Source organism: Eumetopias jubatus, unplaced genomic scaffold, assembly GCF_037043125.1.
Source record: "Eumetopias jubatus isolate StellerSeaLion01/CBP00866 unplaced genomic scaffold, mEumJub1_p1.0 scaffold_1, whole genome shotgun sequence".
NCBI classification, from domain to species: Eukaryota; Metazoa; Chordata; class Mammalia; order Carnivora; family Otariidae; genus Eumetopias; species Eumetopias jubatus.
In genome coordinates this window covers 82,117,830-82,145,060 of record NW_028274807.1, presented here as the reverse complement: position 1 = coordinate 82,145,060, position 27,231 = coordinate 82,117,830, and positions in this window count along the sequence as shown.

Genomic DNA, 27,231 nt, shown 5'->3' with positions numbered 1-27,231 from the left:
GCCTCACTGGGGGAAGGGGTGGGAGGGAGGCTGGCACGGGTTTCCCCTCCATGCTGCTCGTGCTCAGACAGCCCCAGTGACAGCGCCTCGGTACCCCTCCCTGACGGGTTGCTCAGCATTTCTTCTCCCCTCCCCCTTCCCCCCTGCAGATCCGACATAGGCTTCACCCCCCCACACCCCACCCTGCGCCTGGGCCCTACGGGGATCTGCGCAAGTTCCCAGGGGCTGCCTCTCACTTCACCTCCTACCCAGGTCGACAGGTCGCCATAGCCAAATGGAGTGAATGAGGGGCATTGGTGTAGGGACAATCTGGAGCGTTGTCTGGTTGTTGCTTGGAGTTTAAAAGACAGCCAGCACCAGCCTTGCCAGAGCTATCTAAACTAAGCAAAAGGACTTGGGTCCTGGGATGGGGTGGTACAGAGGAGAAGACAATTGTAGAGCAGGGAAATGTTCAGAAAATAGTTATTGGCTATGGTACGGGGGCTCCGTGCCTGGCCCAGACGCAGTCGTTCGTGTTAGAAATGTACTTTAAGTTTGGTTGTGCTGATAGAATATCATTCTCTGTGTCCCTTTTCTTAATAGTTAATAATTACTAAGTGCTCATTGTAGAGTATTTGTGGTTCAAATCCCACTCAAACCAATTCTGAAAGGCAGTTTTAAGTCTGTCTGGAATTTATAGTGGATATTTTTAAAAAGTGGACTGTTGGTTGAATATTTTTTCCACATTGAGATATTCTTATACTAACACTTCTTAAAAGCCAGGAGCTAAAGTCCTTGACACACATAAGTGACCTGGAGCTGTATACTTTTTCTGGTCTTGGTTGGTCGAATGGTCTAAATCACAAAGACAACCTCTTATTGAGGTCGTAGACTTAGAGCAAAGGAGTGTTAGAAACAGTGAACAGTATCCCATAGAATTACACCTGCATCATAGTCAATACATTTGTTGGGGAGGAAGACCCTCCTCTGCCCTATGGTCCTTCTTGCTTGCCTTAGAATTAACTTGACACAAGACAGACTGACAGGAGAAAATCCAGTTTAATAGCCTGTGTCTGGGGAATCCACACAGACAAGAGATTCCAAAGACAGTGAGGCCACAGGAAGCTTCTTCGAGCTAAGGAGAGGGGGAGGGTCTAAGGACACAAAGGGGAGAAAAGCTCCTTAGCAAGAAGGTGAAAGATGTTTGGAAAAACAAGGTTGCCCTGTTATGCAGATAGGTTCCTTAAGTAGAGAGTCTCCGTTAATAGCTCTCTTTCCGTTGCAGGCTCTGTTTTTCAACTTAAATTTAGGCAGTTATGGGGGAGGCACACAGCTTTTCCTGCATGTGCTGGGTTTTTATTACTTTTAACTCAAAATAATCTTTTTTTAAAGATTTTATTTATTTATTTGAGAGAGAGAGAATGAGAGAGAGAGAAAGCACATGAGATGGGGGGAGGGTCAGAGGGAGAAGCAGACTCCCTGCCGAGCAGGGAGCCTGATGCGGGACTCGATTCAGGGACTCCAGGATCATGACCTGAGCTGAAGGCAGTCGCCTAACCAACTGAGCCACCCAGGCGCCCAAAAAATAATCTTTTTTTTTTTTAAGATTTTGTTTATTTATTTGACAGAGAGAAACACAGTGAGAGAGGGAACACAAGCAGGGGGAGTGGGAGAGAGGGAGAAGCAGGCTTCCCGCCGAGCAGGGAGCCCGATGTGGGGCTCGATGTGGGGCTCGATGCGGGGCTCGATGCGGGGCTCGATGCGGGGCTCGATCCCAGGACACTGGGATCACGACCTGAGCCGAAGGCAGACGCTTAACGACTGTGCCACCCAGGCACCCCTTAACTCAAAATAATCTTTATGCCAAACAGACCCATCTTGGAGCAGCCCGCCCTTGGCTCCTCCCCATTTCTCTTGGGAGTAAAGGGATTGATTAGTAGAATAATAGATTACCTTCTGGGCCCATAAAGATGAAAACGGGTACAGAAAAGGCAGCAGGCTCTTCTAAACATTTCTGGAATATTAAATAGTCATGTTTTTCACCCATGAGAATTTTTGTACTAAATCCACTTCTGCTTCTATGTAACCCAGCTGAGAGCACATTGATCATTTCAGTGCGTTTTTCTTCACTGAAGATTAGTTCCTTGGGTACTCTGCTGAGAATTACTGCAGCACAATTCTCTCCTGTGCGTTGAAGTGACGATGGTTTTTCCAATAGTTCCTGCCTGCACTAGCCCAGGAATCTCCATGGTGTCAGGGGAGCCTCTCTCTCTCTCTCACTGTCTTGCTGTGTTTGGATGGTAGGCATGCTGCACACTCTGACGCTGAGGTTCAAGTCCAGGTTCCTTAATTCCCAGGCACAAACAGGTGAGGGCTTGATGCCGTCTCCTGTCTCCAGCCTGCTTGCCTCCGCTCACCCTGTCCCAGAACTCTGCTGCGGAGCCAGAAATTGGCTCCTCTCTTGTCCTTGACTCATCAGTTTCCCTAATGGTTTCTCTTCTTAGAACCTGGAGTTGACCTTTTTTTTTTTAATTCCACCATAGTTAACATACAGTGTTATATTAGTTTCAGGTGGACAATACTGGCGTTGACCTCTTAGTCTGCAGTTCAACCTCAGCTGAGTCATTTCACTAGTTTGAGTTGTAATTTCAGTGGTCTGCTGGCAAATGCTTCCAAACTGGCTCTCAAGGGACGGCCGTGTGGGGGGGGGGGTAGGGGGGGTGGTTCCTGACTTACAGTAGCTGCTGACTTCATGGGTGTTAAGTACTTCCACCAAGGCCAATGTCGCGCTGCTGAGATGAAGTCATTTAGTGGTAGTGGAGCCGGGAAGAAACCCATACCATGGTCTCCCCTGAGCCAGTCCTCCTGCACACAGCTGCTTCCTCCTCAGTGAGACAAGACTAATGATGGGAACAAACTCTTGCTCACACAATGATTTCTGATGTAATTCGATCAGGATGGAAGAGCTCACTGGTGAGATTGGGGCTCAAATAAAATAACGCACAGCAAGGAAAAACTCCACCTTTTTGATCCTTAAAATGTTATACAAATGTAGATTAACTTGAATTAGGTTTAATAACATGGGTTTACCAAGGACTTCAGGTCCTCTGTCCAAAAGGGCTCTATCTATGAAGAGTTATTTTGTAATTATTAGTATAATGAGATATTGAAGAAAATAGATCTAGGGAAAGCTTAATAATTTATTTATACCCTACCCACTTCCCAAAAAAGCATTTGAGGTAGTTTGGTATGTAAAAAAAATTAGAAATATAAGACCAAGTCCAACCATCACAAGGATAGAAAGTGAGATACAAAAGGAGAAAGGAAGGAACCAATGAGAGAAGGGGCAAGTGAGCAACACTTTCACCTGTGAACCTCCTAACACCAAGGAAGTGTTTCTATTCATCAGATTCTTTTTTAATGGTTAAAATATCATTGGTTTCAACATGATCATTGCACGAGTCTGTAGTGTTCATGATCTGAGAACTGATTGTGTAATTAGAGAACACCTAATCGAAACAGAAGAAGGATGTAGAACCAAGAACATCTTTTCTTAAGTCCGAGCCCTCAGGGCCTATTCTGTGTTTAATGAAACGAGCTCCTGGACAGTTGCCTGCCCTGCTGGCCAAATGCATCTCCTGCCCCTTCCTCTGGGCTCCTGCATCAAGTCCACACTGTAGCCTGGTAGGATGAGCATCTCCTCCATCCGGGGTCCCCCCTGCCTCCCTGGCTCCCCATCCAGCCCCTGCCCCAGCAGCGTGGTTCCTGCCAGCTCCGTGTGTGGCCAGAACTCCCAGACCCTGCTCATGTTTCCTTCTTCTTGGAACACCCCACTGTCTTCCTGGCCAAGCCCTCAGCCCTTCCAGAGGACAGTTCAGATCTCACCTTCTCTGGAACATCTCCAGCGCACGCTGATTTCCCTCTCCTTGCTGTTGCAGTGCACTCTTCAGTTACACATTAGCGATTTAGTTCATTGAGGATGTGAAGGAATAGAAAGACTTACAAGCTTTGTTTCATTGCTTGCAGAAGGAAATGAAAAGCAAGGTGTGATTAAACCAAAGACCACATGGTGAAATATTTTAGAAATAGAAATACAGGGGCGCCTGGGTGGCTCAGTCTAAGCGTCTGCCTTCAGCTCAGGTCATGATCCCAGGGTGCTGGGATGGAGCCCCGAGTCAGGATTCCTGCTCAGTGGGGAGTCTGCTTCTCCCCCTCCATCTGCTCCCCCTGCTGTGCTCTCTCGCTCTGACAAATAAATAATCTTAAAAAAATAGCAATATATTTATAGAATAATCTTAGAGGGGGAAGGGATACTAACAACAATCTAGACCAGCTCGTTTACACATAAGGAAACTGAGACCTGAGACAAGAAGTGACTGGCTGGAGATCCTCCAGTAGGTTAGTAATAGAATTGGAACCGCAGTCTACTGAATCTCGGTATTTATAGCACTACTTTCATTTTGTGTTTCATTTAATAGCCAGCAAGTAGGACTTTAAATATTCACTAATACAGGACCAAAACGTCATGATTTAGGGAAAAGAATAGTGAAGGCAGTGAGAGGCAGGACATCTCAATTTCCATTCTAACTTTCCAAAGCCTTAGACCTGTAACAAATCATTTCATGGCACTGGGCCTTGGTTGTTTCATCTGTAAAGGAAGGGGATGAGCTGGATGGCCTTTAAGGTTCTAACTGCTTCTATCATTCTATAAAGCTGCCATAGTTGGCCCAGTCCCACCACAGAACTCCCAGGAGAGCGGACATCTCTCGCCTCTGTTCCCTCCTCCACGCTGTTCCCTGGGCCTGAGGGTAGGAGGGCCACACTTCTCCCTCCTGACACCCTCCCTTGCTTTTTTCAAAACTCTGTTCAAACTGCACACACTTAACATTGCCGGTGTCTTCCCCCTATGCCTCGCTAAATTAGATGTCCCTCCGGCTAATGTAAAATCTTGTGTAAATATCACTATCACCTTCTCACTCTATTATCATAATGTTTTCTTATCTCGTCTAGTAGGATAAGAACTTACCAAAAAGGCTGGGAGTGTGTCTGGTTCATTGTTCTATCTTAAGTACCTATAATTATGCGCGGCTCATAGCAGGAATCAATAAATATTGGGTGAGTGAGCTGAATTATTTTAGACCAGGAAACAAGATCAAGCCTGTGGTACTGATTGTGGCTGAATTTGTTAAAGAGGCAGCTTGACTGAAGGCTGGGGTTGGAACCGAACATTCGAGGATGGTTAGAAGATAAAAGATGTGGAAAGTGGTGACAGAACACCAGCCTAAGTCAGGGGTCAGCAAACCTTTTCTGTAAAGGGTCATATAGTAAATGTTTTAGGTTTTGCAGGCCAGACGGTCTTATCATGACAGCACAAAAACAGCCAGACAGTACAGAAACAAACAGGCAGGGCTGTGTTCCAGTAAAACTTGACACATAAAGAAACTGACATTTGGACATTGACATTTGAACTTCATATAATTTTCATATGTCACAAAATATTTTTTTTAGTTTTTTTCAATTATTTAAAAATACATGGGGTGCCTGGCTGGCTCAGTTGGTAAGGTATGCAACTCTCGATCTCGGGGGGTTGTGAGTTCAAGCCCCACACTGGGCGTAGAGATTACTTAAAAATAAAATCTTTAACAACAACAATATATATATAAATCATTCTTAGCTTGTGGGCTATATAAACACAGGGAGTAGGTACCTGGGATAAAAGTGTTATATCAGGGGCACCTGGGTGGCTCAGTCATTAAGCATCTGCCTTCGACTCAGGTCATGATCCCAGGGTCCTGGGATCAAGCCCCACATCGAGCCCAGCATGCCCCCCCGCCCCCCCCCCGCCCCCCGGCCCCAGCATTGGGAATCCCTGCTCAGCGGGAAGCCTGCTTCTCCTCCTGCTGCCCCTGCTTGTGTTCCCTCTTTCACTATCTCTAATAAATAAATAAAATCCTAAAATAAAAATAAAAATGTTATATCAATGTAATTTATAAAATTAATACAGCACAGTTACTATTCTAAGGAAATACACAGTTAAGTATTTAGGGGCAAAGGGCCCTGAGGGGTGCAGCTATGCTACAGGACATAGTAATTATAAACCCAGACTGTTGAGGTTTTTTTTCCTCATACTTTAGAAAGGGTCATGGGATCCTAATGTGTGTGGGGGGTCTTTCTAGGAATGAAACAGGGAGAAAGAATACACTACACTATAGAAAATTAAAAGACAAATGAAAAACTGAGGAAAATATTTGCATCATATATGACAAAAGGTTAGTAGCCTCAATGCATAATGAGCCCTTGCAGATTAATAAATAAAAGATAAAGGAAGGCAGTTCACAAAAGAAGTAGGAATGAATAATAAACATGAAAATATGTTCAACCTCTTTAGTTATCAAAGAAATTCAAGTTATAACAACAAGATAGAATGGCTTTGTTTATTCTATTAACTAAGCTTTATTAAGTGATAATACCTTACCTAGACCAAGGTGAGAAGTTGACCTTGCTCTAAAGAATCTTGGAAATATGCATCAAAATCCTTACTGCATGCATATAGCTTGACCAAGCAAGTCCACCTCTGTTGAATATTTGGAAATAATGCCCAAAGATGCTTATGATTATAAAAATAGTAAAAATTTACAGACATCTGAATGTTCACCAGTGGAAGAGGCTAAATCAATTACAGTTTTATCTCTGGGATGAAATAAAAAACATGTTTCAGAAGAATTATGATGCCATGACATCAACTGTTCATGATATCTTATTGAGTGAGGGGTAAGCAGGATGCAAGATAATATTTACAATACGATTCTACATATGGGGGGGAAATGCTCTGTACCACATGTGCTGTGGGTCCTCACCCTTTTACTCAGGAGCAACAGACGAATTTACCCATGTTCTCACTTTAGCGTGGGCTAGAGATTGTTAGCACGGGACACTTACTTGGCTTTCGACCTTCTGATTTTCACTGAGGCTCTGGGGTAAATGCAGGGTCTTTTGGATTCTGCTGAAGGTTTGAAGTTAGACCCAGGTGATACAGAAGGAGGTTTGGCTAAGTTACTGGATATCAGATATTAATGTTTATATATAACTATTAATGGTGCTTGTCTGGATGAGGAGATTTATGGCAATTTGATTTTCCTTGTTTATGATCTTTGTTGTCTAAATAAGCATATATTCTAAAATAAGTATATATTCTATAATTTATTCTAAAAATTAAACTATTTTTTAAAGAATTTATTTATTTATTTGATAGAGAGAGACAGATAGTGACAGAGATAGCGAGAGAGAGCACAAGCAGGGGGAGAGACAAAGGGAGAGGGAGAAGCAGGCTCCCCGTGGAGCAGGGAACCCGACGTGGGGCTCAATCCCAGGACCCTGAGATCATGACCTGAGCCGAAGGCAGACGCTTAATGACTGAGTCACCCAGGTGCCCCTAAAAATTAAACTTTAAAGGTAATGTTGAAGTGAGGATTTCTAGTGGAGTGAGAAATAGTATTTTCTTCCAGATAAAAATATTTAGTGAGAAGTCAAACTTAAGCTAAAAAAAAATTATGTGTGTGTAAATGTAAATATAAAAAACTAGAGGTAAATATGCCAAAAAACTCTAGTGTGGTTACCCCATTAGGATTATTAATGATTAATACCTCCTCTTTATACTTTATGCTAAATATAATCTGCATACATATATGCACACATATTTGTGCACATGTGTTTATTATTAAATATATACTATATTTAATATTATATCAGTATTATAACATATTTATTAATATGTGCACATTGTATATGTATTATGCATATATAATATATTTTAATATATAACAATGTATTTATATCTGATATAATAATATATAATCTATTATACAAAATATATCTATTATATATAATATACATTATATGTAATATAACTTATTTATTATATATAATATATACATATATTATCTAAATATATATGTATATAAGTATACATATATTATCTAAATATATTTTTATTAGAATATATGTATATATTCTAAGGGAGACTACACCAAGTTTCTCTTGGAGAAAATGGTGGTCACTTTAACATGAGACAGAACCCCAGGTTAGAAAGAAATGTGTGGTTTAGCAGAGGGGCTTCTTTCATAATTCCTATAGAAAATACAGGGTTTTTTGTTTTTGTTTTTGATTTTAAGATTTTATTTATTTATTTATTTGACAGAGAGAGAGAAACAGCGAGAGAAGGAACACAAGCAGGGGGAGTGAGAGAGAGAGAAGCAGGCTTCCCACTGAGCAGGGAGCCCGATGCGGGGCTTGATCCCAGGACCCTGGGATTTTGACCTGAGCTGAAGGCAGAGGCTTAATGACTGAGCCACCCAGTGCCCCAGAAAATACAGGTTTTAACCAGTGCAAAAACCCAAGACCTATAATAGTATTTTAAGGAGCAGTATCTATAGCCCCTCTGTGCTCAGAGTGTACGGTGGGGACCTCTTGAAATGGCCTTGGCTGTGTTCCAAAAACACATGACACTATTATCTACTGACATGAAAGTTTGAATTTCATATAATTTTCATGTCATGAAATAGTATGCTTCTGATTTTTTTTCAACCATTTACAAATATAAACACCATTCTTAGCTTGTGAGCCATACAAAAACAGGCATTTGGTCCATGGGCTGTATTTACTGACTCTTGATGTAGAAAACAGAGGGAGGGGGATTTCTGGGAGCAGCAAAGAGTAATCTTTTCTTAGATGTAGAATTGATGTGCTATAAAAAGAAAGGAAGAGGCGCCTGGGTGGCTCAGTCGGTTAGGCGTCTGCCTTTGGCTCAGGTCATGATCCCAGAGTTCTGGGATGGAGCCTCATGTCTGGCTCCCTGCTCAGCGGGGAGCCTGCTTCTCCTTCTCCATCCTGCTTGTGATCTCTGTTGGTATCTGTCTCTCTCTCTCTCTCTCTCAAATAAATAAAATCTTAAAAAAAAAAAAAGGAAAGACAAAAGGGAAGGAAGAAACCAGATGAGGTTATTGAGAGAAATCAGGGGGAACAAGAGTGTGTAGGGCTCTGTACACCTTGGGAGAACCTTGGCTTTAGGGAAGTGGCAAGACATTACAGGGTTTTAAGAGAAAAATGCCATGATCTGACTTAGGTTTAAAATTATGAAGTCCTAATTTAACCTATTTAACTTCCTATTTGTAATACGAAGTAGTTGAACTTGAGTAAATAAATTCACAAATAAAACGTTTAAGGAAAATTCCCTTCCAATACTTAATTTCTCTCCCAGATGTGTATGCTCAATTAGTTCATGACTTAGGTAAATCACTGGGGGAAACACTTTCAGAAACTGTCATTATGGATCTCAACTGAGATGAATTTGACTTCTCTCCATATGTCAAAAGCTTTTCTCTATTGAAACCAATGCATGATAGAAATGCATTTGGGGGTGCCTGGGTAGTTCAGCTGGTTGAGCCTCCAAACCTCCTTGGTTTCAGCTCAGGTCATGATCTCAGGGTCCTGAAATCCAGCCCCGTGTTGGGCTCTCCACTAAGTTCAGAGTCTGCTTGAGATTCTCTCTCTTTCCCTCTCCTGCTCTTCCCCCTGCTCATTCTCTCTAGATAAAAAAATAAATAAATAAAATCTTTAAAAAAAAAAAAAAGAAATGCATCTGGATTCCATTTAGATCCTGATTGGTACAACCAAGTTCTTAAGTTTGAATACTCATGCTGAAAAAACTATTTTTCTTTTCAAGGACTGGTTTTTGTGATCCAGCAATGGAGGGATTTTTACTGTAAGTCCTATAGCGGCAAAGACCTTCATTTTGTAGAGGCTGCTTTTAGGCAACAGGCTTGAGCGATGGAAACCTGAGTAGGGTCAAAAAGCCCACAGCAACCACCGGACTGAATGTACACAGGCCCATTAAGAGACCCACCTCAAAATAGCCATAGGCCCCTGATGACCAATGAGCTACTACTTAGAACCAGGCACGGGTACCAAAAGAAGGAAAATTTCATATGTTCCCATACCGCCTCACTCCCCCACTTAACTATAGCCCCCCCCCACCTCCTCCTGGCAGATGGTCGCTCCTTTGCTGTCCTACTAGCTGATCCCTTGCCGTGTATTCAAGAAACTTCTACACCTGTGCTGCTGGCTTCTGCCCAATGGGGTCCCCCCTGAACATTTCTGATTCAGTCTCCACTCTCCTGAGCAGAATGTTGGCTGCGGAGATAAAGCCGAGTAAATAATTTTAACGACTCCGTGGGATTACCCTTGCATCACCCCACGCTCAAGACACCTATGTCAAGAGTGGTTGTGAGGAATAAATGAGGATTAAGTTATAATAAAAGCACCTCGCACCGTGCCTGGCACCTGGGAGATGCTGAATAAAGGGCCCTCAGAGCTGACTCATTTGGATACTTGATCAGATTGGAAAGGAAGGAACATTTTTGCTTCTAGTGATTATAATTACGGGTTCCTCTGTCATACAATTTCTGCTTTTTGTTTCTGCTGGCTTTGTGCTGATTCCCTTATCCAGATGTTTCCTCTGTCTTTGTGCAAGAAGTACACACTTTGGGGGCATCTGGGTGGCTCAGTCGTTGAGCATCTGCCATTCGGATCCGGTCATGGTCCCAGGGTCCTGGGATTGAGCCCCGCATCGGGCTCCCTGCTCGGCGGGAAGCCTGTTTCTCCCTCTCTCACTCCCCCTGCTTGTGTTTCCCTCTCTTGCTGTGTCTCTGTCAAATAAATAAATAAAATCTTAAAAAAAAAAAAGTATACACTTCTGCCACATTGCTGTCACTGCCAAGAATGAAAAGCTGGGCACCCAAAAGTGGTCTCTTTCTGGAAGCCAGCTTCACCAGACACTCAGCCTGATCCTTCATTTGGCTGATGTAGTCACATTCGAATTTCTTTTTTTCTTTTTCTTTTTCTAAGATTTTATTTATTTATCTGACAGAGAGAGAGAGGGAGTAAAAAATGAGCAGGGGGAATGGTAGGCAGAAGGGGAAGCAGGCTCCCAGCTGAGCAGGGAGCCTGATATGGGACTCAATCCCAAGACCCTGGGATCACGACCAGAGCCGAAGGCAGACGCCTAACTGACTGAGCTGCCCAGGTGCCCCCACATTTGAAATTCTTATATCAGAAGTCCTACTTACAAAATGTCCATGCAACAAAATGATAGTGTTTTTTAAACAAAATGGAAGCAACACCTTCTAGTCTCTCTGTGCAGAATAAATGAGATGAAGCTCTTAGCACAGCATGTGGCTCAGGGTAGATTTCACTCATTACTAATGGGTACCATCAACTGTTTGTTCCTCAGAGATAAGAGGAAAACACCTGGGCTTAGAGCTTCAGACAGAAATGGCATACCTCCCTTCATGTGTTAGAGAGGGTCCTTAAAAAGTTGTGCATAAACTGTTTACCTTTATTTTCTGAAAGAAAAAAAAAGATTTAGATGGACCCAAAACAAAAATATAGTTCCCTCCCTTTAAACCTCCCTGTGGGAGAGCCGCCGCTGAGCTCGGTACCTAGCGTGATCCCATCCCGCCACCTAGTGGATGATGAGGGGAAACCCGAATTTAGAGCAAAGTAATTCATCGAGTCACGACGCTTGTTCCAAAGTCTTTAAATCGCTGAATATGTTTTCTAATCGGGATAATTTAAATTCCCTATTATATTCACTACAAGATTTTATTCAATGAGCTCAAGCAAAACGACAGAGCTAGCATTTAAACACTAAACCCAAACACTAATTTCCTAAGTCACGCAATGATGAAGCTCAGCCTAGGAAAGAGAGCTCCCCAGGTCTTATGAGCATGAATATTCATGGCCCCTCATTCCCATTAACCTGGTCCTTCTCTATCAACACACTTTGTGTTTCTTCTGCACGTGGACTGGGAGTGCCCGCAGAGACCAGGGTTATGTCTTCCCTGCAGACTGCCAAACACTGGCCAGAGCCATTCCGTTCATTTTCCAAGAATGCAACTATCCTTTGTAACCAGGATGAATGCTTGGCAAGGGTCCATGTTCTTGGTTTGGTTTGGTTTGGGGTGTGTGTGTGTTTCCTCTCTTTTTCTTATTAAGGCTGTTCATGACAAACAACCAGCTTCCTCCCCTAGGTGTTTATGAGTATTTCCTTTCTGTCTAGGATGAAAACAATATTAGCCCAGTCTCCCCCAAAACTCAGTCACAGCAGCACACCTGAAGTATTCAGAGTGGTCCTGAGACCCTCTAGTGAGTGTGGTTGTAATTAAGATTAACAATGATCGTCGCATGTGTTACTTTTGAGTACCCAGGCACCTTGAGTTATATACATGTTTGCTAATCCTCACACCAACCCTGCAAAATAAGTAGTATCTCCCCCATTTTACAGATAAAGAAACTGGTGCTCCAAGAGACTAAGTGGCTTACCCAGGACCACACAGCTAGCAAATGCGCGACAAACTAAGAACTCTACTCAGGTCTCACTGACCCCAAAGCCTCTGCTCCTACCCTTGGACAATGGGCCTTTCATTTATTCACTCATGGCATCTGCCAGACCCTGAGCCCAAGATTCTGGGGTCTCCTGAGTGCTGTCACCCCTATAGGACCTAAGACTTAGTCCCTAAGGCCCCTAAGGGCCCATGGCCAATGAATCCAGGAGGAAGGGATTCAATATGCAAATGACAAAGATGCAGCCGACTCAGACTGGGAGCTGCGCTTTCGTCCCCTGCACTTCCAGCTTGGACTGACGGCCGTTCTCCAAGGTTTGCTGGTTCTGCGAATTCAGAGTCTCTTCCAGGGGGCGGGGGGGGGGGGCGGCGGTGGGATACTGGGTGAATAGGGTATAGTCTCTGCTGCCAAGAGCCCCAGGACCCTCGGGGGAGACATAGGAGGGCTCACCCGGGGCAGCTGCAGTTTGTGTCCCTTCAAGGGTCTTATGAGGTGATTGTGGGTGAGCCCACCACCTCCACAGCCCCTCTCCTCCTCTGTCTCCCAGAATAGAATGGGACAGAATAGAATAGAACCCAACAGAATAAAGTAGAACAGAATAAAAGACTAGAATAGTACAGATCAGGTGAGCACATCACACCCTGTAAGGGGACTATTGTTCCATAAACTTGTTTTCATTTTAGAGATGTATTATATGTGCACACTGTGTTGGGTGTAAAATGGGCATCTCTCTGTGGCTGCACCCCAAGGAATATAGACAACTTTGGTCTAGGCTAACTGGGGGCCTGGGGGACCCCAGGCATCCCCCACCCTCACCTGTGGTGCCGGGAATGAAGGAAGCCATGTGTGGTGACAGTCCCCAGCAGGGAGGTGGCATTTGGGTATTGTCAGTGCTGGGAAGATCATTTCTCTTCCCAGGCTCAGGCCATTCCTCCCTGAAGGCAGGGAAAGGCCCAGATGACCTCGAAATAATGCAGTCAACCTGTGGCCAGGTGTGTGAGGTCCTGTGTGGCAGCCCTGTGCCGGGCTGAGGGTCTCCTCCCCCTCCGGCTGGGCCCACAGGAGAGGGGCAAGCCACCACCAGTGCCTGGTCATCATTTTATCCCAGGTGCCACTTCCCTGCAGAGCGGCTGCAACTGGCTGTCAGGTCTCTCAGTTCTCTCTCAGTTCTCTCCTGCACTGCTCCCCAGCCCTGCCGCCCCGGGGCCCTGAGTGCTCCACAGCTGCCAGAGGCCTCAGGGCCAGGCCCCACCCCTGGCCTCCCAGCAGGTGGCTCTGGGACCCCTGCCCCCCCCCCCACTGTCTCTGGGCCACTGAGGCCATGGCCCCCGGAGGAGCAGCCCTTCTGTTCACACAGTGCTGTTGGGGGTGCGGGGGTTGAGGAGGGGGTAGACTTTACCTCCAACATAGTGTGCACACATAATACATCTCTAAAATGAAAACAAGTTTATGGAACAATGGTCCCCTTATAAGTATGCTGTCCTCATCTGATCTGATCTGTTCTATTCTGCTTTATTCTATTGTGTTCTTTTTTTTTTAAGATTTTAATTATTTGAGAGATTAAGAGAGAGCAAAGGAGGGGGAGGGGCGAGGGAGAGGGAGAAGCAGACTCCCCGCTGAGCAGGAAGCCTGACCTTGCAGGGCAAGGTCTCCGTTTCCTGCCTTATAGCGTAGCAGCAAGACTGCCAATCCACATCCTCATTGTCTACTCCCCGGTGTAAGAGGGTCTGGGTTGGATGACTGCCCTAGAGACAAGTCTCTGGGTGTTACTGCGGATGTCCCCGAGTCCCATCGGGAGGGGGGCAGTGGGAGGCACCTCCCTGAGCCAGTTTCTCCTCCGCCCTCCACCCTTCACTCCATACATTGTAATCTCTTGCTGTGTGACAGATTCCCCCATATCGTCACAGACATTTGTTATCTTATGGTTTCTGCGGGCAGCTCAGCTAGCGGTTCTAGCTCAGGGTCTTTCATGAGAGTCCAGTAGAGCTGATGACTGGGGCTGTGGTCATCTGAAGGCTAGTGGCTTGGAAGATCCACTTCCAAGACAGATCAGTTGAGCATGGCTATTGACAGGAAGCCTCAGTTTTTTGCCGTGTGGGCTTTCTACAGGGATGCTTGAGTGTCCTCACAACATGGCAGTTGACTCCCCCAGAGCAAGTGATCCAAGAGGAAGAAAAAGGACCCAAGGCTTTTTTGACCTCGTCTCAGGAGTTACATATTCATTTCGATCACATTCCATTCTTTATACATGAGTCACTAAGTATAGCCCTGCCTAAGGGAGGGGAAATTCACCCCCACACACCTTTTAAGGAAGAATATTAAAGAACTCATGGACATGTGTTAGCACCACCATACTCAATAATCTGGGATTTGGAATCAGATCCAGAACTAGACAAGCAAGTGACCGAGGATACAAAAATTTAAGGAACTCAAACAAGTATAGGGTAGAAGTATATAGGTGACATATTACCTTTATCAGACTTCCAGAAGACTACAGGTAGTGATATTGATTTTTATAACAATTTCTTTTTTTTTAAAGATTTTATTTATTTATTTGACAGAGAGAGACACAGCGAGAGAGGGAACACAAGCAGGGGGAGTGGGAGAGGGAGAAGCAGGCTTCCCACCGAGCTGAGCCCGATGTGGGGCTCGATCCCAGGACCCTGGGACCATGACCTGAACTGAAGGCAGACGCCTAAAGACTGAGCCACCCAGGCGCCCCTGATTTTTATAACAATTTCTGATTATCCATTGTTAGTTTATAGAATTACAATCCATCTTTTTGTATATTGATGTTTTCTGCAAACTTACTAAATTCTCTTACTGGCTCTAAAAGTTTTTGTTGTTGGTTTATTTTCTATTTTTTTACTGACTCCATCAGATTATCCACATACATACTTGTGTCATCTGCAAATAAAAATAATTTAATTCTTCTTTTGCAGGGTGGATGTCCTTCAATTTTTTCTTCCTTGTCAAGACGATTCAGTGGAGGAAAGAATAAACTTTTTTTTAAGATTTTATTATTTGAGAGAGAGAGAGCGAGTGAGAGAGAAAGAACAAGCTGTGGGAAGGGGCAAAGGGAGAGGGAGAAGCAGGTTCCCCACGGAGCAGGGAGCCCGATGCAGAGCTCAATCCCAGAAGCCTGGGATCATGACCTGAGCCGAAGGCAGATGCTTAAGCAACTGAGCCACCCAGGTGCCCTTGTTGATGGTATTTTGATAGGGATTGTATTGAATGTATAGATTGCTCTGGGAAGCATGGACATTTTAACAATATTTGTTCTTCCAATCCATGAGCATGGAACATTTTTCCATTTCTTTGTGTCTTCTTCAATTTCTTTCATGTGTGTTCTATAGTTTTCAGAGTATAGGTCTTTTACCTCTTTGGTTAGGTTTATTCCTAGGTATCTTACAGTTTTTTGTGCAATTATAAATGGGATCGATTCCTTAATTTCTCTTTCTTTCGTCTCATTGTTAGTGTGTAGAAATGCAACTGATTTCTGTGCATTGATTTTATATCCTGCCACTTTGCTGAATTCCTGTATGAGTTCTAACAATTTTGGGGTGGAGTCTTTTGGGTTTTCCACATAGAGTATCATGTCATCTGTGAACAGTGAGAGTTTGACTTCTTCTTTGCCTATGTGGATGCCTTTTATTTCTTTTTCTTTTCTGATTGCTGAGGCTAGGACTTCTAGTACTATGTTGAATAGCAGTGATTGTCGACATCCCTGCCGTGTTCCTGACCTTAGGGGGAAAGCTCTGTTTTTCCCCATTGAGAATGATATTCACTGTGGGCTTTTTGTATATGGCTTTTATGATATTGTGGTATGTTCCCTCTATCCCAACACTGTGGAGAGTTTTAATTAAGAAAGAATGCTGTACTTTGTCAAATGTTTTTTCTGCATCTATTGAGAGGATCATATAGTTCTTACCCTTTTTTATTAATGTAGTGTATCACATGGATTGATATTTGAATGTTGAAGCACCCTTGCAGCCCAAGAATAAATCCCACTTGGTTGTGGTGAATGATTCTTTTAATGTACTTTGGGTCCTGCTTGCTAGTATCTTGGTAAGAATTTTTGCATCCATGTTCATCAGGGATATTGGTCTGTAATTCTCCCAAAAGGTGGGATCTTTGTCTGGTTTGGGGATCAAGGTAATGCTGGCTTCATAGAAAGAGTTTGGAAGTTTTCCTTCCATTTCTGTTTTTTGAAACAGCTTCAGAAGAATAGGTATTAGGGGCGCCTGGGTGGCTCAGTTGGTTAAGCGACTGCCTTCGGCTCAGGTCATGTTCCCAGGGTCCTGGGATCGAGCCCCGCATCAGGCTCCCTGCTCGGCGGGAAGCCTGCTTCTCCCTCTCCCACTCCCCCTGCTTGTGTTCCCTCTCTCGCTGTCTCTCTCTCTCTCTCTCTCTGTCAATTAAATAAATAAAAAAAATTAAAAAAAAAAAGAATAGGTATTAATTCTTCTTTAAATGTTTGGTATAAATCCCCTGGGAAGCCATCTGGCCCTGGACTCTTATTTATTGGGAGATGTTTGATTATTACTTCAATTTCCTTACTGGTTACGGGTCTGTTCAGGTTTTCTATTTCCTCCTGTTTCAATTCTGGTAGTTTATACATCTCTAGGAATGCATCCATTTCTTACAGATTGTCTAATTTGCTGGCATATACTTGCTCATAATATGTTCTTATAATTGTTTGTATTTCTTCGGTGTTGGTTGTGATCTCTCCACTTTCATTCATGATTTTGTTAATTTGGGTCCTTTCTCTTTTCTTTTTGATAAATCTGGCCAGGGGCTTAATCAATCTTGTTAATTCTTTCAAAGAACCAACTCCGAGTTTTGTTGATCTTCTACTGTTTTTAGGTTTCTATTTCATTGATTTCTACTCTAATCTTTATTAATTCTCTTCTGCTGCTGGGTTTAGGCTTTATTTGCTGTTCTTTCTCCATCTCCTTTAGGTGTAGGGTTAGGTTATGTATTTGAGAGTTTTCTTGTTTCTTAAGAAAGGCTTGTATCACTATGTATTTCCCTCTTAGAACCACCTTTGCTGCATTCCAAAGATTTTGAGCAGTTGTGTTTTCATTTCCATTTGCTTCCATGAATTTTTTAAATTCTTCTTTAATTTCCTGGTTGGCCCAGTCATTCTTTAATAGGATGCTCTTTAATCTCCATGCATTTGTTTTCCTTCTGAATTTCCTCTTGTAATTGAGTTCAAGTTTTAAAGCACTGTGGTGTGAAAATATGCAGGGAATAATTCTAATCTTTTGGTACTAGTTAAGACCTGTTTTGTGACCCAGTATGTGATCTATTCTGGAGAATGTTCCATGTGCACTTGAGAAGAATGTGAATTCTATTGTTTTAGGATGGAATGTTCTGAATATATCTGTGAAGTCCATCTGGTCCAGTGTGTCATTCAAAGTCCTTGTTTCCTTGTTGATCTCCTGCTTAGACAATCTGTCCATTGCTGTGTATGGGGTATTAAAGTCCCCTACTATTATTGTATTATTACCAATGTGTTTCTTTAATTTTGTTATTAAATGGTTTATATAATTGGCTGTTCCTGTGTTAAGGGCATACATATTTACAATTCTTACATATTCTTGTTGGATAGACCCTTTAATTATGATATAGTGACCTTCTTCATCTCTTATTACAGTCTTTGGTTTAAAATCTAATTTGTCTGACATAAGGATTGCTACCCCAGCTTTCTTTTTTTTTAAGATTTTATTTATTTATTTGACAGAGAGAGAGAGAGAGAACACAAGCAGGGGGAGCAGCAGAGGGCAAGGGAGAAGTAGGCTCCCTGCTGAGCAGGGATCCTGATGTGGGACTCGATCCCAGGACCCTGGGACCATGACCTGAGCTGAAGGCAGCAGCTTAACCAACTGAGCCACCCAGGCGCGCCCCCCAGCTTTCTTTTTTTTAAAATATTTTATTTATTTATTTGTCAGAGAGATAGAGAGAGAACACAAGCAGGGGGAGTGGCAGGCAGGGGGAGAAGCAGGCTCCCCGCTGAGCAAGGACCCATGCAGGACTCAATCCCAGGACCCTGGGATCATGACCTGAGCCGAAGGCAGACACTTAACTGACTGAGCCACCCAGGTGTCCCATACTCCAGCTTTCTTTTGATGTCCATTAGCATGATAAATAATTCTCCACCCCTTCAGTTTCAATCTGGAGGTGTCTTTGGGTCTAAAATAAATCTCCTGTAGACAGCATACCAATGGGTCTTGCTTTTTTACCCAATATGATACCCTGTGTCTTTTTATTGGAGCATTTAGCCCATTGACATTCAGAGTAACCATTGAAAGATATGAATTTAGTGCCATTGTATTACCTGTAAAGTCACTGTTTCTTTTTTTTTTAAAGATTTATTTATTTATTTGAGAGAGTGAGAATGAGAGAGAGAGAGAGTACATGAGAGGGGGGAGGGTTAGGGGGAGAAGCAGACTCCCCGCTGAGCAGGGAGCCCGATGCGGGACTCGATCCCGGGACTCCAGGATCATGACCTGAGCCGAAGGTAGTCGCTTAACCAACTGAGCCACCCAGGCGCCCCTAAAGTCACTGTTTCTGTATATTGTCTCTGTTCCTTTCTGATCTATGTTACTTTTGGGCTCCCTCAAGAGACATTTCTTCAAAGAAAATATAAGACTGGACTATGAGCATATGAAAAAATGCTCACTACTAATTGTTAGGGAAATGGAAATCAAAACCACAATACTACTTTATACCCACTAAAATGGATATAATAAAAAACACAGACAATAACAAGTGTTGTCAAGGATGTGCAGAAATTGAACCCTTGTACGTTGCTATAGGGGATATAAAATGATACAGTCACTTTCGAAAACTGTGTGGCAGTTTTTTCAGAATGTTAAGTAGAGTTGGCATGTTGGCATGTTACTGCATGACCCAGCAACTTCATTCCTAAGTATACACCTAAGAGAAATGCAAGGCATGTCCATACAGAAACTTGTATACAAATGTTTATAGCAGCATTATTCATAATAGCCAAAAGGTGGAAACAACCCAAATGTTTCAATCAATGGAAAAATGGATAACTGTGTTATACCCATGCAATGGAATATTACTTGGTCATAAAAATGAAACACTGATACATGTTACAACATACCTTAACCTTGAAAACATTGCTAAATCAAAAAAGCCAGCCAGAACACCACATATTGTATCATTCTGTATATATGAAATGTCAAAAGTAGGTAAACATATAGAAGCAAAATGTGGAATAGTGGTTGCTTAGGGCTGGGGATAGAACTGGGAATGACTGCCAAGAGGCATGAGGTTTCTTTTGGGGATGATGAAAATGTTCTACAATCAGATTTGGGCGATGTTTGCACAGCTCTGTAAATGTACTAAAACCAATTGAATCGTGTACTTACATCAGGTGAATTTTGTGCCATGTAATTAGTATCTCAACAAAGCTTGTTTTTTTTAAAGAAATGAACATATTGATACACACAGTAACAATGATGAATCTCAAGATAATTGCTGAGGGAAAGAAGCCAGACAATAAAGAGTACTAGTTGTGTGGTTCTTATATAAAGAACATAGAAAATGCAAAAGTTCTAGAAAATGCAAACTGACCCAAACTGACAGAAAGCAGATATTGTTTACCTGTACAGGGGTGATGAAGAGATGGGCATGGATGAGAGGGAGGGATCCCCAGGGGGCAGGAGAACATTTGACAGTGAATGGTTTTATCATCTTATTTGTAATGATGGTTTCATGAGTGTATACATAGGTCAACACATCAAATTGTATACTTTTTAAGGTTTTTTAAAAGTAATCACTATATCCAATGTGGGGCTCAAACCCACAACCCCCAGGTCAAGAGTCATACGCTCTTCCTACTGAGCCAGCCAGGTGCCCCCAAATAGTATACTTTAAAGATGTACAGTTTAGGGGCACCTGGGTGGTTCAGTCAGTTGAATGTCCCACTCTTGATTTCAGCTCAGGTCATGATCTCAGGGTCCTGGAATCGAGGTCCGCGTCAGGCTCACTGCTCAGTGGGGAGTCTGCTTCTCCCTCTCCCTCTGCCCCTCCCCCTGTGCTTGCACACTCTCTCTCTCAAAGAAATCTTTAAAAAAAGATATATAACTTATTGTATGCCAATTATACCTCAATTAGGCTTTTCTAAGAAATGATTTCAAGATAATAGTGCTATGATTTGGCATTGATACAAAAAAATTACCATGTACAGGAAAGCAAGGAAATAGAGCATTGGGACATAAGTTTTATATTAGTGAAATAAATATTCATTAGAGGGGGGATTGACCACAATCCCATATTTTCTTTTTTTTTTTTTTTTTTTTTTAATTTTTTTTATTTATTTATTTGAGAGAGAGAATGAGATAGAGAGAGAGAGCATGAGAAGGGGGAGGGTCCGAGGGAGAAGCAGACTCGCTGCTGAGCAGGGAGCCCGATGTGGGACTCGATCCCGGAACTCCAGGATCATGACCTGAGCCGAAGGCAGTTGCTTAACCAACTGAGCCACCCAGGCGCCCCAATCCCATATTTTCTTGCAAAGCACCAAGCACCTGCTGTAAGACACCTAAGTAAATGATGCTCTATTTATGCTTTATTACCGAGAATACGTGTAAAGATTGCCTATGTTATGCTAAGGAATACAAGTGAAGGGAGGGGTAAATGGCCAATTCTCTGAAGACAGAGAAAATTAATTTCAAAGCAAAGAAAGGCTGGTGTGAGCAATCAGTGTGAAATTCTATCATTAAGGCATTGTACCATCTTTCCTTTATTAGAGTCACCTAAAATAAAGAGGCATCTTACAATCAGTAGTGTGTTAGGTCCAATGACTTCAGGATAGAACAGACCACAGTAGGGCACCTGGGTGGCTCAGTTGATTAAATCTCCGACTCTCGATTTCGGCTCAGATCATGATTTCCGGGTCCTGGGATCGAGCCCTGCATTGGGCTCCCCGCTCGGTGGGGAGTCTGCTTGTCTCCCTTACCCTCTGCCCCTCCCCCTGCTCACATGCTCTCTCTCTTTCAGATAAATAAATCTTAAAAAAAGAAACGAAAGGAACAGGCCACAGTTGCTTAGGAGCTCACTCTGAGGAGGGGGCCCTGGCAGGGAACTAGGGGGAGCCGTAGGACTTGGCAGCTCCCACCAGACTTTTCCTTTTAAGACAATAAACCCTGGGTGTCCTTGGCTCTGCCCCATCACCACTTAGTAACTAAGAATCTCATGATCATCTTTTGCCCCCACGTGGATGCCTACAAAAGTGCAGTCCTGCCTCCTGCAGGAGAGTGTGTCCAGGCCAGAAGTCAACTGAGCATCCTCTCCAACCCCTTGTTTTGTTTGAGGTCTCTGGCCTTGCACAGATCACATAGTGAGTTAGCAATATGTATTTCTAGATTTTTCAGGGTGGCTCTGGAATTGTGGCATGCATGATCTAAATCCTCACATCAAACAATCATGGAGTTACATGGGTCCGGTGTGATCACTGCATCCAATATAGCCCCTCCTCGTAAGCAGCAGTGAACATAGCAGAAGCATCACCAGCTTGGGAGATCCAGAGATCTGTGTCCAGCCCTGACCCTGAGAAGTTACACAACATCTCTGAGCCTTAGTTTTCACACCCATAGAGCATCAATGTTCTTCGCAGAGTCGGTGCAAGCATCAGACAAGATAGTATATGTCAGACGCTGCAAACTCAAATGCCTTTGGGGCCAAGCAGGTCAGTGGAGTCCGGTAAACTAAAGAGCAAGGCCCCTTTCTAAAGAAAACATTCCCTATTCTGTTCCAGCCAGTTGTTAAGTAGAAATACGGCCCCTGTGTTGCCAATTTTTAAAAATACTGCACAGTCTGAACAAAAGATATCAGTGGTTTTCATCGTTCAACCTCTAATGGGTGTACAGTGTCTGGGAGGGGATCAATAATGGTGGTGGCAATTGCTGGGGTGGCAACTTCTCAGGACCCTACCCCCGTTCTTTCTCCCTGCCACATAACAGCTTCTGTGCAAGGTACTGTAGTCCTGAAGGCCACCAAACCCCAACCCCCTATCATCACCCTCCTCAGGAGTCAGGGGGGTTGTGTGACAACGCTGGAACCTAGTCTAATGCTCCTCATCTCCTGCCTCGGTTCCCACTGAGGATTCCAACCACCTCCTGGGAAGATGCAATCTCTAAAGTCATCTGGAAATAACACTTTTAGCACCTAGTTTCTAGTTTGCATCTGAATTGTCACACATTTTAGGGAGATTTTTTTAAATAGCTTCTTGGTTTACACTTAACCATTAAGGATTTTTACTTGTTTTTTAATGTGCTGACCACAGGCCACATTATTTTGGGCTACTGATGAGAGGTTTCCAAATATCTCTAGGCTTCCTGGGGGTGTACTGACTTTAAAAGTTCCAGTTTTCATCCCCCTTGCCCCACCCCACCAACATCACCACTAGTGATCTCGTTCATACCAGGATGCCCATGTATCTGAGTGCTGCCATTTCTATTTATGCGGGGAATGATAGATCTTAGTTATTTGAAAGGCTTTCCCCAACCCCCCCACGCCGCCCTCCAGGATCCTGTAACTAGGCAGCTGGGGGAGGCAGCCCAGCCCACCTTGATGTGAGTGCACAGGGCAGGATAGGAAAGACAAAGGATTTGAAGAGCTTAATGTTTTGTTGCGGTCACAAAAACCTTGCGTTCAGCATATCCTAGCTCCTAACTGCCACTAGGAATGCAGCAGAATTGAATGTGAAAGCCACAGGTTTGGGTACGTAACATTTGTGGATTTTTAGCATTTCTAAACTTGCCTTATGCCCTATCATCTTACTCTGATCACACACAATGTGCTTACAATGGCCTTGAGACTCACTGTCATTACTCAGAATTCAGTCAACTACACAGACCTTTTTACTGTTCCTTAAAGACACTGAACCTCCTGCCCCAGGGCCTTTGCACTGGCTATTCCCTCTAACTGGAACATGTTTCCTCCAGATAGTCACGGGCCTCACACTTTCTCTTCACTCAAGTTTCTATATAATTGTCTCTATCAGAAAGTACATCTGCTTACCCTGTTTAAAGTAGCATGTGTACCTCTTACCCTGCTTTTCCAGCATTTATCACTACTTGGCATTATTTATATACTTGTTTGGTTGTTGCCAGTCTTTCTTTACTAGAATGGTAGCTCATGAGAGCAGAGACATTGTTTTACTTGTGGACATGGAGCCCTAGAACCTAGAATCATGCCTGGCATGTAGCAGGTGCTCAATAAACATTTGCTGCATTGTTTCAAAAAACTAACCCCATTACTCCCTCCACCAATGTCTATTTATGACTCAGTCAGAGCAAAGTCTAATGTATTATGTTTCCTTCAGGTTTCTAGGGTGACATTTTCTGGGATGCACCTTGATAAAGAAAAACCCCAGCATTTCTACCTAGACTGGTTTTGTCACTGTCCTGATCTCTTTGACTACTTCTGGCTCTGGGTCATGTTTCTGGAAATTACACAATAGATGCTCCCATTACTATACTTTTGTTATAAAAGAATAGACTATTACCCACAAAAATTCTGTTTGTCTAAGGTCAGACTCATGGGTTTCTTCGTGCAACCAGATGTTTCCCTCTGGTTTCTGCGGTAAGTGTTAAACCAAGGGTTTGCCAACCTCCTCTCCTCTTGCCCCTGCCCTGTCTTTGTCTGGGTCTGTGCCCAGAAGCCTTGTATTTTTCAGATGTGGGTTGTGACTTGTGACCCATTGATAGGTGATGAAATTAACTTAATAAATTGTGAACAGCATTTTAAGAAAAACTAGAATAGAAACTATTGAGAATGTTTCCATTTTGAAACTGTGGGATATAGTCCCAAAAGTTTGAGAGCACCACTCTGGCCTATATAGGTTGAAAGAAGGCTTAGCATTATTTTTCTCTTTAGTTGTCTTTAGAATATTCTAGAAGGAGGGTTTTTGGCACTCCTGGTCTCAAGTGGGCTTGTGTTGAGTTGTAGAAAACAGGCAATCCCCTTTTATTTTTTTTTAAGATTTATTTATTTATTTAATTGACAGAGAGACACACAACGAGAGAAGGAACACAAGCGGGGGAGTGGGAGAGGGAGAAGCAGGCTTCCTGCCGAGCAGGGAGCCTGATGTGGGGCTCGATCCCAGGACCCTGGGATCATGACCTGAGCCGAAGGCAGTCGCTTAACCAACTGAGCCACCCAGGCGCCCCCAGGCAGTCCCCTTTTAAAATTCCCCCACCAGCAGTACGAGTGGTGGGCACACTTGTCCTTTTAATTGTAGGTTTCATAAAGCAAATATACCTGGGGTAAATGAAAATGGCAAAAGTTCTTCACATGAACCCTCCATTCAAACCTTGCGCTAACAAACGCGATCAACCCTAGCATGGCTGCCTAAGAACACATCCCTGGGATGAACCAGCCCTCCTTTTGTGTTTCTGTCTGGAAAAGCTCAAGACTGTCAAAAGAATTTATCATTTGCTGTAGCCAACACCTGAGGATAGACCCCTGACCTTCCTTTTTAGAGCGTTTACTAAAAAGGGCTTACAACTGTAAATCCATCCTCTGTCCCTTTGAGATATACATATATGTACCTCCTATAGCCCAGGAGTGTCTTTCTCAAGGACCTGATAAGCCATTCCTTTGAATGTAACTATCAGGAAGTAGAGGGCCTCTGCCTGCCAGTCTCTGTGGGAGGACAGAACCCTAACTTCAACACTGCCAGCTAGCAGACACAGCAGGGCTAAGCACACTTACTGACCAATGCTTTCTAATTTTTCACTTCCCTGCCTCTACTTCAGTGCCCACCTGCTCCCTCTCCCCTGCTCTCTGTTTTCCCTTTAGCACCTGCTCAGCTCTGCACAAAGCAGAACGGGGCTTAGCTCTTTCCTCTACTGTCAGTAGTTACTGGATAAAATCTGTTTTCTCTGCTTTAACTGTGTCCAGCTTTGTTTATTGTGGACAGCACGTACACACGCATGCATACACGTACATCCCCCCACCCCCCGCCAGGATAACGCTGCTTCTCAAAGACAGCTGAATCCTGTCGTCCTCATCACCCAGATAATTGCTCCTTTTTGTGCTTATTTCCCTATAGCATCTCTAAGTCATTAGTAAAGTCTTATTCAGCTGTTCCAGCCTGGTCTGTGATGTCCTTTGGGAAATGGAGAGCCATGTACAGGACTCTTTCCTTACAGGGATAAGAGTTGGGACTATGAGATCCAACTCTCTGTCCCCATTGGGAGTTTCTCCCTCTACTACAAACTTGGAGGAACCGGGTTAGTTTTACTAAGGGAAAGTAAAGTTTCCTTACACACAAACCTTTTTAAAGAATTCGTAGTCAGGAAATCTCCTTCTTTTGCTCTTTCTCCAAACTTCAGAAATTAGGGGACCTGAGAGATACTATGGTGATAGGATAGCTAGATGTCAACACAAGAAGGGTAATGAGGTTTCTGTGTTTGGAGACCCCAGGGGAGGCAGCAGGTTAGGGACTCAGGCGGATGACCAGAGATGGGGCAGGCATGGGCGTCCAGGTAGCCTGTCATGCAGGAATCAATAACAAAGGAGCTATCTGAGCATGCAAGAAGAAAAGGAAAATCCCTAGGAGTTAGAAACAAGCATGGAAGTGAAACCAGAGTGATTGGTAATTAGGCAGGCTGATACTGGGCAGCTTGGGAGTGGGGGGGACCTGACCCAAATTAGTCCCCAGCACCAAGGGTCTTGAATTGTGGCAGCGTGTGTTTAAGAACAGAAAATAAGGGGCGCCTGGGTGGCTCAGTCGGTTAAGCGTCCAACTCTTGGTTTCGGCTCAGGTCATGATCTCAGGACGGTTAGACTGCGCCCCACGACGTCAGGCTCTGACCTCAGCAGGGAGTCTGCTTGAGATCCTTTCCCCCTCCCTCTTCCTCTGCTCCTCCTTCCGCTGGTGCACGTGCTTTTTCTCAAATAAATAAATCTTAAAAAAAAAGAACAGAAGATGAAGTATGAGCCCACAGGAGGTAGGGGAGAATTGAGATCCTATATAATGGCCACAGCTTCAGTGAAAAGGAGGCTGGTCCAGAGGATGCCACACACCAGCAGAGAGCACCAGGAGCTGGGAGAGGAGCCAAGGAAAGCTGGGCAGATGCCAGGCCCTGGCCAAGCAGCTCAGGCATCAGATTACCACTTAAGCTCAGCAGGGAAACTGGAGGCCTGAGCAGTGAATTGAAGGTCAAAACCCCATTTTGACTCACAGCTGGTGCGCTGGCTGTGGGAGCTACTGCCCAGGATTAACTCCAGAGCACTTCCCATCCATGAGATGGGGCTGTGCATCCCAAGCTTTTCCACCCAGAGTCCCCAAAGAAGAGGAGCCAGAACCTCTATTTCCAGGGAGGCCAGGAGGAATGGTCTAAAGTTATTCATGTGACCCCACATTTCTTTAAAACCTCAGGTTTTCCTTTTCAGTGGCATAGGATCTTTGTAATGTTATTCAAAACAAACGAAACCAATGACAAGTTTTCCAGTGGCCAAAAACTACCGCTCTCCGTCTCACATGCCAAGTTCCATGTGCCCTGATTTGAGAAACACAGGTCGGTTAAGGCTTCAGAAACAACACAGTGACATTGGTGAAGGCAGGGTTAAGAGTCAGAGCAGAAATCAGAAACCTAGAAGGGGGCCTCCTGTAAGAAGGGTTAATGCAGGCAAGATGAGAGTCATACAGCTTGCAAGTGGGTTGGTAAAAGCATGTTCAAAGAGGCAATGAGACTTCAGGGAGGGAAAAGCTGTCTACTTTTTTACCATTCTATAGACCACCTCTGATCAATTCTATTCTATGATTTTATTGAAACCCTGTTGAGCCAACCGAAATATTTTAAATTTCCA